The sequence below is a fragment of the Microtus pennsylvanicus genome, chromosome 3 (assembly GCF_037038515.1).
Source record: "Microtus pennsylvanicus isolate mMicPen1 chromosome 3, mMicPen1.hap1, whole genome shotgun sequence".
Taxonomy (NCBI): Eukaryota; Metazoa; Chordata; class Mammalia; order Rodentia; family Cricetidae; genus Microtus; species Microtus pennsylvanicus.
In genome coordinates this window covers 2,869,797-2,882,240 of record NC_134581.1, presented here as the reverse complement: position 1 = coordinate 2,882,240, position 12,444 = coordinate 2,869,797, and the positions used below count along the sequence as shown (strand labels likewise).

At 51.3% G+C, this 12,444-nt stretch overlaps 1 protein-coding gene across 15 annotated transcripts in view; it reads left to right on the top strand.

Annotated features, from left to right (window-relative positions):
* The window catches only part of Trak1 (trafficking kinesin protein 1), a 179,602-nt gene that overhangs the window by 120,791 nt on the left and 46,367 nt on the right, over positions 1–12,444 (top strand). The window lies entirely within an intron of this gene.

Sequence of the window (12,444 nt, the reverse complement as noted above, 5' to 3'; positions counted from 1 at the left end):
TTATTCATTATGATAGTGGCCCAGGCTATCATAGAATTGTCCAACATCCTGCTTTAGCCTCCTGAGTGCTGGGGTTATCGGGGTGTGTCGCTGTACCCAGATGGGATTTTTTGCTTTTAACTTAGAAGTAATTCAGAGATATCACTGGCTAACATAGTAACTGCCTGACCCTGAGCTTTCTTGGGCGGGGAAGGCAGACTCGGTGAAGTATGCCCAAATATTGATGTACGTTAACTCCAGTCTAAAAGAAATAGTTTTGGAAGTGAAACAGGTTGTTGAGCAATGACTGCACCCTTGAGCCTCTTGAGTGGCAGCCGTCAGAACGCCTTGGAATGCTGTTTTCGGGTCTCAGGCTCACTTTTCACAATTACCCAAACCACTCTAAAGGTAAAGTTCTCTTCTTTTGAAGTCGGTGTCCAGAAAGTACCATCACCGCATTACACCCGAGAGCGCCATGTTCTCGATGGCAGAACAGGGAAACGGGGCGAGCCAGAGAGCGAGAGCTCTCCGTTTTTGAGAGCTGGAGCTTATCGAGTGTCTCGGGACAGTGGGTAGGGAAGGAGCGGCACGCGGCAGGTGACAGGGATAGGGGGGTGGGGGGAGGATCGACAGGCTTGTGTCTAGATTCTGAGGGAGTAAACAGTTGTTGAGTCCCTAGGGATGATCTGAAGGAAGACACAGTCTGTGCTATGGAACTAGCTCCAGCTCAGACATCACTGGCTCTTTTTGCTGTCCTTTAAAGCCCGCTGCTCCAGTGTGGCCCATGCCAGCATTACCTGGGAGCTGATGCAGAAGCCCAGGCATTGGTTAAGAATCAGTGACTCTGAATCTGCATTTTAACAAGATGTGAAGAGATCTGTGTGCATCAGGGAGTCAATTTCAAAGCACGAGAAGGTGATTTTTCATCCACTCACGAGCTTTGTGGTACTAAATCAAAGGGCATGTAGGACTCTGAGATGGTTTCATATGTTCTCAGAGTGGAGGACAGGTTCATGGAACACCTCACATACATACACATCACACACATATGTACATACACATACAGGCTACACACATGAACACAATGCATATACACACATGTTCATGCACACATGCATATTAACACCTAGATGCACACGCACATTCAAATATAAATACATATTCACATATAGAAACAGACATACACATGTATGTGTACACATATATACAACCACACACAGTTTCTTTGGCTTTTGTTGTTGTTGTTTTTTGAGACAGGGTTTCTTAGTGTAGCCTTGGCTGTCATGGAACTTGCTCTATAAACCAGATTGACCTCAAACTCATAGAGATCCGTGTGCCACCACTGCCCAGCTGTCTTTGTTTTTTGAAGCAGAGTGTCACTGTGTAGCCCTGGCTATTATGGCACTCACTTTGTAGACCAGGCTGGGCTTGAACTCACAGAGATCCCCCTGCCTCTGCCTCCCATGTGGTGGGATTAAAGGAGTGTGACACCACATCCAACTTAAAAGATTTATTTTTGTTTTGGGGTTTCTTTCTCTTTGTGTGTGTGTGTGTGTGTGTGTGTGTGTGTGTGTGTGTGTGTGTGTGTGTGTTTGCAGTGCTCATAGAAGTCAGAAAAGGATATTAGATGCCCTGCAGACAGCTGTGAACCACCGCGTGGGTGCTGGGAACTCAGGCCTTCACAAGATTGGAAGCTCTCCTAACGCTGGAACATTCCTCCAGCCTGTGTGGATTCTTAGACTCAGCCCTTTCAACAACCCTGTAGGATTAAGTGTGCTTTAGTTTGCATCCGTAGGTTTATAGGAGGGCAAACACCTGCCCCAGGCACACGTGCATAGATAGTAATACAAAGCAGAAGAGCCCTCTGCTCCCACCTGTGCTGCTGGCTGGCTGCTTCTCCAGGCCAGGCATCTCCCAGGAGCTTCTACAGCCTGAGCATCCTACCCTGGACCTCACACCTGCTGCTCAGAACTCAGGTGTGAGGCCGGCAGCCCGGGTGTTCTATGCCCTGGTTGCTCACATAATGCTGGACGCTGTGTGCCTTAGTTCATGGTTCCCTCCGAGCCACTTTCTGACCTGGGCTATTTAATCTTCAGTGCAGAGGTCTGGTGTGCAGTGTGATATTTCAATGCATACATATGAAATATGTTGATTTAATCATGGTAAAGAAAAAAACAGAGGTTGAGATAGATATTCTAAATTTGCAATCAAAACACAGGAGGCTCAGCCAGGTTGGTCCTGTCATGGGGGTTCCCCAGCTGTAAACCTGGGGTGAGACTCCTGTTCTGTGGTCACAGGTCAGATTGACTGAGGGGCATGATCCTCCTGCCCCTAGGTCCCAATGACAAACCAACCTTCAGTTCCCCCAGAGTTCATCCTGGGGCTCCACTGAGTGTACTGAGGGCATAGATGGGGGCTTCTTGACAAAAGCATGGTGCCCCTAACACAGCTGCATGAGGAGGTCTTCACACAGCACAGATGATGGCTCACGACTGCGTGGAAGGCACCCCATTCCCCTGTCTTCCCCAGCCTGTATATTCTAGTCCTTCCCTGAGGCCCCATGGCTACAAGCAGTTAGAACAGAATTGCACACAACTCGTTAGGAAGAGGCCAGATTGTCAGGCAAGGGTCCCGCCACCCACTCCCCCGCCTCCTGTGCGAGGAACATCCACAGCCAGCAAGCCCATCTGCGGTGATGTCTTGCTAACAGGCACAGCTGAACTCCTGAAGATGGAGTCTGTCTGTTGTCTCTCTGTCTGTCTGTGCTGCACTACCTTCCCCAGCGAGGCCAACCAAGCAAGGCCCTGTGAATCCTGCTGCTCATCCAGACCCTTTCCTCACATTGTCTTCGTGACTCCCAGCCCATCTCGTAGAGGCCACTGTCGCTGTCCTCCTACGTCCTAGTGGGAAGGAGGACCAGGGTGCCATAGCTCGGGCCACTGTGAAGCTGCAGCACACAGTTGGTACACAGTGCTGTGTGACCTGCTCAAAGGGGCTCTGTTTGTTCTGCCAACATCCCACCTCCCACCCCATCCCATCCTCTCCTGGGATGACATCAGGCGGGGCTGAGCGGTGTGAGGGAAGTGTTCACACCTCTCTGTGCTTGAGAATCACACTGGTGTGAGGGAGACTGGGGGAGAGCAGAGACTGTGGATTGCTTGGCAGTCCCCATGGCTTTCTCAAGTAAACGCCCACAGAAGCCTGGTGTCTTTGCCCCTTCTCGCCTGGCTGCTTCTCTAGGCCTGTCCTCAGTTGCAAAACGAGTTGTGAAGGTTTAGACAGGTGTCTTCCGGGACTGCGCAGAAGTCAGGATTTGGAACGAGCCCATGGAGTGGGCCCGAGAAGCCTGAGAACCCAGAAGAGCATGCAGTCATTTTGACAAGCAGGAAGACATTCTAAAGAGGGGCTGCGGCTCTTCTTGTGGGTAGAGACTACAGGCCCCAAGAAGTGGGGATTCCTCTGGAGTTGTGTGTGGGGATAAGGAAAGGGCTGGAGCTCGGTGCCAGCCAGAGGATGGAGGTTGATAGTGTGTCAAACCTCCAGGGAGAGTGGTGCTGACGGGGTGACGGCTGGGACCATGCCTTGACCTGGGTGTGCAGCTGATCATAATCCTCCTCCCGTTTAAACCTCAACTTCATCTCAGGGTCCTGAAGATGGATTCGGAGGTCACAGGACCCTTTGTTCTTCTCCCCAGTGTGGCCACATTGAATAGTGATCCGTTCTGGTTTTTGCTATTCCTTGTTTGTCTACCAGACCTACTGAGAACTTACAGCTGCACCTGGTGTATCAAGTCTTCTTGGGTCCAGGCTTGGATACTTAGAGCTCTGGTAAGGGTCCTGAAGCCACAGCACATGCATACCGCTGTCCTCACAGTGGCCACTGAGTCAGAATAGATGGTGTCAGCTACTTGCATGAAGTTTTCAGTTTGTGAGCACTAGTCAGCGGTTAGGAACTAAACAGTGGGGAAGATGTGGTAGCCACACTGGAAGCCCAGAGCCCAGTGGAGCACCTTGAGGCAGCCCCCATGACAGCAGCCAGGGCAGCATCTTCTGGCTAGCCGAGGCCTCCAATCCCCACGACAGCCCCCAGGGCAGCATCTCCTGGCTAGCCGAGGCCTCCAGTTGGTGCCCAGGTGAAGCTTGGGAGGTGGTGTAAAGTGAGTGTGTTCCTCCAGTTCAGAGAGCCTCATGGGCTGCAGGGGGATTGCTCAGCCCCCACGGAGAACAAATGGTTCTGTGTGCAAAGCTGGGAAGACTTAGGTCCTGCTGGCTGGGGAATGTAACATTGTTTGAACAGCAGGACTCGGGTGCTTCTTGGACGTCCCTGTGGAGTTGCAAGTGGAAAAGTAACTGGTTTATCAGAACAATTGTGGGCACCAGCATCACCCCAAGGCCAGCCCTGTGTGGAGATCACCCAAGGTCTCTGTAGTAAGGTCCTTTGGCAGATCCACCCACTTCTGGGGTCCTGGTCCCTCCAAACTCCCTGTAGCATCTCTGCCTGACACTGCCTGTCTGCAAGCCACTCTGTGTTGTGCTAAAGTGTACGCATCTTACCTTCTAAGGCAGGTCAAGAATTCCTTAAGGGGCCCATTTATTTGCTCAAAAGATAGTGCTCTCTGGCAGCTTGCGGGGCAGACAGAGCAGCCCCCACCACCCCATAACAGTTCTGAAGACACTGGGGTGGGCTCTTCTTCTGGGATGGGTACCAGCTGCAGGGAAGAAGGTGTGCACACACACTTGGCCAGTGGCAGGACCAGGGTGCCTTCCCAGGAAAGAGCAGTTTGGTTATCTCCTTGCTAAATGTCTTGGTGATAAGTGGCCACAATAGGTCAACACTGAGCGTTCCAGCCTGGGGTGAGGCCTGTGATTACTGCATGGAGGCAGAGTTACACCCCACCTGTCCTTGAGCTAGAACCTTGTCTCCAGGCTCTGTTTGACTGGCTGCGCTGGGCTCCTGTTTGCACTGTGGGTTGTTCTGGTTAAAGGTGGAATAGTGTTTATAATGTGCCCACGTCACCGAGGGCATGTTGTCCGTCTCAGTAATGGCCAGCTCTTGTTTTCCTCTCTGCCGTGTGTGGTGTGTGTGTTTGTGTGCACACAGGTGAATATGCTTATATACTTGTGTACGCGGAGGCCAGAAGTCGACTTCAGTTTCCACCTTATTTTTTGAGACAGGGTCTCTCTCTGAATCTGGGGCTCACTGATTTGCGTAGACAATCTGCCCAGCAACACTCAGACACTCCCCAGCATGAGGGTTACCCAGCTTTCACCTGGCTTCTGAGGGATCCAACTCAGGTCCTCAAGCTTGTGTGGCAGGCACATTACTGACTGAGTCATCGCCCCAACTCCTCTTCTCTGACTCTAATTACTTGCTTGGTACCCTTGGCCCCTTGGCCTGCAGAGATGGGGAAGTCCCTCGGCCCCTTGGCCTGTAGAGATGGGGGAGTCCCTCGGCCCCTTGGCCTGCAGAGATCGGGGAGTCCCTCGGCCCCTTGGCCTGCAGAGATCGGGGAGTCCCTCGGCCCCTTGGCCGGCCTGCGAGATGGGAGAGTCCCTCGGCCCCTTGGCCTGCAGAGATGGGGGAAGGGAGTCCACAGAGTAGTCATGCCGCTTCAGAACTGATGACACTGGGGAGCCATCTTGACATCACACACGCACTTGGTCACCACACAGACCGGGCCAGTGCGTTGTGGGTCGCTGTTGTGGTGGCCCTGGCTCTAGATAGCCTGTGCCTATGCTGCTGTCCCAGGGAACAGCGTGCCTTTGCCTGGAAGTCAGCCGCCTCGAAGCTCCTGTGGTGTGGGGATGTCCACCACCTCCTGCTTGCTGAGGTCACAGCCGCTCCCTGAAGCGCTCTTGAGAATACATCTTTTTCTGCAGCCTTCTTGCCCATCTTCATTTTTCTGCCACGTTTGACTTGCGCTTGTCTGTGGTTGCATGCATGTTCCTCTGGGTGATGAGGGGTCCTCACCCCTCTGGAACTCTGGTGATGAGGTGTCCTCACCCCTGTCTGGAGCTCCCCTGGGAACGGATTTCCTCACAAGCCACAGGACCTTTCCAGTTGTCTTCTGATGTCACTCTTGTTGGGGCAGGACCTCCTGTGGGTTCCTTTGCTGATGTTTCTGGATGGTTCCCTGCCTGGCAACAGCATTTAAGCCCAGCAACGCTTAGTCAGGGCTGAAGGAACAAAAGAATGCTTTCATATTACTATATTGCTGTAGGGAAGTGGTAGGGAGATGGCGCGGTTTAGGGCCTTTGTTTGCATGTATTTGGTTACTGAAAATACTAAGGTGGAATTTGCATCCTATAAAATTCACCCATTGTTATGGGGGCAGTTTATGGTTTTTATAAATGCCCTAGATTGTGCAGCCTTCATTCTAACTCACACTTAGACTTTGCACTCTTTCCTCCCTGGTAAGAGCCCTCACAGCTGTTTACACCCAGTCTCAGCCTAAGCAAATGCTAACACACTTCCTATATGAATAGAGCCCTAGAACAAAATAACGTTTATGTCTTTCTTGGATTTTGAAGTTTAATTGTGTTGTTGAATATATTCATTCCACATTCCTTTTACGGCTCAGCAATATTCCACTGTGTGGAAACTCCACACTTGTTCACTCGCCAGCTACTGAGTGTTGTTTCTACTTTTTGCTTGTAACGATTATTGTTGCCATGGACACCCATATTCAAGTTTAGGTAGAGACATGTCTTCATTTCCCACCAGTAGGTACTCAGGAAACTTGAATGACTATGACCTTAGCTATCCTAACTTCTTAGAGCCTTGGTTTTGGTTTCTCTGGCTTGCAATATGTTCAGCTCACTCACCCGGTGTCTCTGGGGTTGCGTCTCTTCACCCACTCACAGTACCCACGCAGATATGCCCTTGTGGCCAATGGTTCTTTGCCAGATCTTTCTGGTTTATTTCACAGGAGTGGGCATGAGAGGTGAGACATGGGTCTCAGATAGCCAGAGGGACTTCCTTCTTGCTGGGCTATGGAAAGAACAGGAAACAAATTCCCCATGGAGACGTGAGAGAAAGACAATCTTCCCAGAAGGAAATAACAGGTGTGGAGGCCAGGGCAGGCCAAGGATGGCATCACCATGTGCTCAGGTGGAGGGTGGGCATGAGTGCCTGGCCTGGAGGTGGGAAGAGTTGACTGCACCGGGGATGTCGGTTTTTCTGGGTTTTCTGTGTGTGGACGCTGCTTGTGGCAGGGCAGTGGCTGAGCTGTGGACGTCTTAAAGCAGAACATGGACATGTTAAATCAAAGGCATGTCGACGTGCCAAACTCTACAGGACGCTTGTTTTGTGAGGCTTGGGGACTTGGTGTGTGTGGTGACTCAGCCAGGATTTGATGGAACTGTAGGCTGAGGCCCATAGGTACTGGGCCTCCACCCGTGTGAACAGGGCAGACTGTGGGCTTTACTGTGCTTGCTTCCTGTAGATCAAGGGCTGCACCGTGGCGATGCTTCTCATTGAGGGGGCGAAGCCACCCACGTACGGACAGCTCTTGTCTCACACACAGTTACCTGCTCTGCTCCCACAGGCACATTGGAACTTTCGGTACATGTCTGCTTTAAATGCATACGCAGGATGTCTCAGTTACATTTTTTTCTTACACTCACATATTTGTGTCTGCACACACATATGCCCCTGCATGCCTGTGCAGGTCAGGGACAACTTCCTGGAATTGGTTCTCTCCTTCCACTTGTGTCTGGGGATCGAACTCAGTTCATCAGGCTTGGCAGCGAGTGGCTCTACCCATTGGCCCGTCTTGCTGGCTGGCCTGCACGCCTTATAATACAAGTTAGAAAAGATGAAACTTATTTTTGTAAGAAGTGGATGATAATGTATAAGTGACAGGAGGAGGAATTCCGGGGAGGAATCCTGGCTATCAAAGCACACATTGTCGAAAACCTGCTTTAATGAAGTGATTTGAAGGTGGGGCAGAGCGCAGGCCGCCCCACGTGCAGATTGGATGGGCAGGCTTGTCTAGCCTGCATTCACGGATGCTGGCTGCGTGGTCTTTGAGTCATGTGGAAACAGCATCATCTTGAGGGGTAGGAATATCTTTGTTGATATACATACCCTCAAGTGCACTCGTACATACACACACATATGCACATGTGTAAAATGCTCATTTATGTATTCATGCCAAAAATACATGAAGACCCAGGATGCTGACGCTGGCAGGAGGGAAGTTTCCAGAGCCAGGCTGAGCAGCAACAGCAGCTATGTATTTATTCCACCAAAGCGGATGAAGAGTGAGATCTCCCAGCTCTAGGACGACCACTCAGGCCAGTGTCAGGAGCTTCCTCAGCTTGTTGATGTAATGTGTAACATGGTGACGGAGTGCCTTGCAAGGGCAGGTGGGAGTTCCTCACGATCTCACCTTCCATGCACCCCCTCTCTGCTCCTGATGCCCAGCACCCAGCACCCCAACTTTGCTGCCTTTGTCGGTCAGCATCAGTTTGCACCTCCTCTTCGTTCATCCCAGTCCTGCCAGCCTGTGTCTGACCCAGTGACCCCAACAGCCATTGCTTCCTTCCCTAGAATTGTTCTTATCTGGGCCTCAGCCAAGGTCACTCCTGAGTTTCCTGCAAGTTAGATCTTGTCATCAAGTCCTGCCCACACAGATATGTGGGGTTTGGTGGGGAGTTGGGGTCTGCCAGCATGTATTCTCAAAATCATTTGGGGGTGGCTAAATTTGCATAAACATTGTACACTGAGTTTTGGATCCAGATGCCCCTCAGAACCCCAACCTAGTCCTAGGTGTCCCTTGCTCTGGTCAGCCTGCCCAGGGCTAGTCCCCAGGAAGAAATCCTTGGTCCCTTCCAGCCTTGCAGAGTGCAATCTCCCAGATGCACCACAGCCCAGCCAGCTCCTGGAAGCATCTCTCTCACTGGACTTCCCCTGCTCTGGGAGTGTGCTCAGAACCTCACTCCACAGCGCCGCGACCATCCCAAGACCATCGGTTTCATTGGCAGCCCACCTTGCTGCTGATCAGCGGGGATGGATTGCTCTTGCTGGCTGTGTCCCAGCCAAAAGGAAGAGCCTACCCCGCTCTACCTCCTACTCAGCCTTATCTCAGTCTCCCTGTGTAGGATTCCTTTTACTGTCACCCAGGAAGGAGCCTGCTAGAAGAATCAAGCAGGTTTTCACAGGTCACTGGGCTCAGTGTGCGCCTCACACCCGGTCATTCCATACCGTGCTAAATGTTTTATGAAATACAGCCACGCACTGATGCTTCCCTGTGAAGACCCTCTAGTGTTTTCCTGTTGGTCCCTAAGTCCAGGATCCTTACCTTTTGGACAAATGGAAACTAGGCTCTCACTGTGTAGGCCTGGCTGACCTGCACGCTGGGATCACAGGTGGTGCTTCTGTGCCTAGATAAGAATCCCAGCTCTTAAAAGAAGCTCGCACCCCTGGACTCTTCAAAACTGTCTGCAGTGTCTCTCCTAAGTTGGCCTATTTTTTGTGTACCCCAAGCAGTTTATGAGGCTGGTACAGGAAGATAGCATCACTTAGAGTGGGTGGTCGTTCTAAAGGCCGAGGATGTCTGTGTGTCTAGCTGGCTGTCTGCTGCAGGAAGCAGTTAACGTCTTGGTTAGTATCTGGACCTAGTTTTCTTGTGTTCACTATTAGAGAGATTCATAGCTGCCTTTGTGCTTCCCCTTTGGACACATTTTGGGGTGGAAATGCATTATCTGATAGCATGGTCTGAGTCCTTGCGAAGAGAGAACTTGGCCGAAGTTTATGGTGCTTCCTGTGTGGAAAGTGAAACTTGAAAAGCAGAGGCCTTGTTTAGTCACCTACAGTTTAAAGGTCGGTTCGCTCTTTTCTAGCTCCTCAGTCTTGATCCACCCAGGGATCCTAAGACCCAGAAATTAAGGAGCTGCCTGAGACCTGGGGTTCCCTGCCCCCATCTTCTGTGAAGACCTCCCCCAAGGTCAGGATGCCCTCTGCTCCGTTGCACAGGTTTGAACACTGCCCTGAGCCTTGCCCTGTCCTTTATGGTGCCCCTCTCTGAGTTTAGGAGCCAGACTGGCCGAGGTTTAGCTCCTACCATACAGCTCATTCTGTCTGGCCTGTGATATCCACCATGTGGGCTCTTCATTCTGTGCTGTTGGAGCTCACAGAGAAGCTGGTTCTGGAAGCCAGGCTGCCCCACCCACTTCAGACTAAGCACGCTTGGGTACCGTGTCCTTCAGGGCCCCTTGTCTGGGCAGGTGTTGACCTCCCAGCTCTGCGATGGGAGCAGAGGGGAGAGAAAAGGTGACTAGCCCAAGAGTGGATGCCTTGTGTCATTGCAGACAGTTAGGAGGCGAGCTATTTCCAACAGGGCTGGCTTTCATTTGTCCTGTGGCATAAAAATGCCTACGCCTACCAACCAAGGGAATGCAAAGCCATGGGAAGGTCATCGTGGAGGGAAAGGTCAATCGGAGCTCCAGCCGAGTGCCTAGCGTCCGTGCCTGCTTTCTGCTGCGTGCTGTAAGCACAGTCTGGCGATGCTATCTGCTGCTTACACTCATACTTTGCCTTGGTATACACTTAATAAACTCACCCGAGCAAAACCAAAGGACGGCTGTAGTAGATCCTTCTCCAGGCTGCACAACAGACCTTCGCAGTGCCCTTGGCGTCCTGCTCTCCCTGAAGAAGTGCCACCTGCAGGGTTGCTGGGAAGGGCCGATGGGAAGGGGTCTGACTTTGTAGACACGGAGGTTAACTGCTGTCCTACTGGGTCCATCTCACATTGACCCCTGCACCTCCCAGCTGTGTGACGATTCTCTGGGCCTGGTTTTCTGATTTGTGCAATGGTGTGAAGAGCCACCTCCCTGAACTGCGCTGAGGATTGCATGAGCTACACAGCCAGATGTGCTCAGTACCTGACCTCAGTGAGCATGCTCAGTAAAGGGCTGCAGAGCAACCCGTATCCATCTGTGCACCATGGACAATGTGGTCAGCATCTCACTGCACACCAGAAAGCTGCATTTTTGTTATCTGTTTATTAAGAAAAGGCTTGGCCGGGTGGTGGTGGCGCATGCCTTTAATCCCAGCACTCAGGAGACAGAGGCAGGTGGATCTCTGGGAGTTCAAGGCCAGCCTGGTCTACAAGAGCTAGTTCCAGGACAGACACCAAAGCTACAGAGAAACCCTGTCTCGAAAAACCAAAAAAAAGAAAAGAAAAAGCTTGCTGCTGTTATTAATTTTTCTTAAAACTCAGCTCAGGTACCATGTCCTTATATTAACCAACTGTATGTTTCCTGAATAATATTTAATAAATTTCCCTTACTAGTGTATCATTACCGTAGCTATTTTAGAATCATTTTTAAAGCGCAAACAAGAGAATTAAACCTGTGATCTATTCAAATGTTGGCATTTTTGTGGTTGCTCTGCTTTTTTCCTTTCTGTGGACTAGTGTGTGTGTGTGTGTGTGTGTGTGTGTGTGTTTGTGTGTGTATTTCATGCAATCCTTGCTTAGAGCAAGCAGTGGCTTTTACTTGGGTAATTGGACTCGTCAGTGGCCCTGAGTCCTGTGGAATGTCCTTGGTGCTCCCAGTGTGAGTGGACGAGCGGTGGGACTGCCACGCTCTGGGCCTGTTCCTCTCTGTGGACCTCACAGCTGCCCAGGAGAAGCGGTGCTAATGGCAGGCACAACCGTCTTCACACAAGAGAGCGCTTGCCGACTTGAACTCCAGAACTGCCCAGAGCAGTTGGAGCTGGACTCCATGGACGGCACGTTAGACGGGTTTAACCCCCTGTTACACATCTCCCTGCCGTTTCCTTGCTGGGAAAGGGTCTGGAGCCAGGCAGTGTCTGCACCTCAGAAGGCGGAGGGATCTGCGGGGGAAGGGCTGGCTGCGCTGAGAGGGTGAGGAGGACCTGGCTTCTGCTTCCGAGGTGCTGATGCCTCAGATTGAAAACCAGATTTCGGGCTCTCCTGGGCTAGGAAATCATTCCAGCAGATCAGGTTTCTCTGAGCTCAGCTCTAGGATCAGCTCTGCTTGCACTGCTAAAATATTTAGAGACAGTCGATTCCAGCGACAGCTTCCTCAGCAAGGCTCTGGTGTGCAAGGCTTTGGGTCCCAGGTGCCTCTCACGAGCTATCGCTGGATGTGGGTCATGATGAAAGCTTTCGCTCCTAATAGAACTCTTCCCCAGGGTCTGTGTTACACACATCATATCCCATCAGTACGGAGTTGTGTGTGTGTGCGTGCGTGTGTGTGTGTGGCGGGGGGTGCTTGTGGAGGTAAGAGATCAGTTCCAGTATCCTCCATCTCTTCAGCACAGGAATTACAAACTGATACCACTATGCCTGGATTCTTTTGTTTGGTTTTGTTTGTTTGTTTGTTTTTCACATGGGTTCTGGGGTTCTAACCCAGGCCCTTGTGTTTGCTACTTTATCAACCAAAAAGCTTCCAGGCTTGGGACACTTCTGTTTAACCCATAGTGACAGGTTCAAAA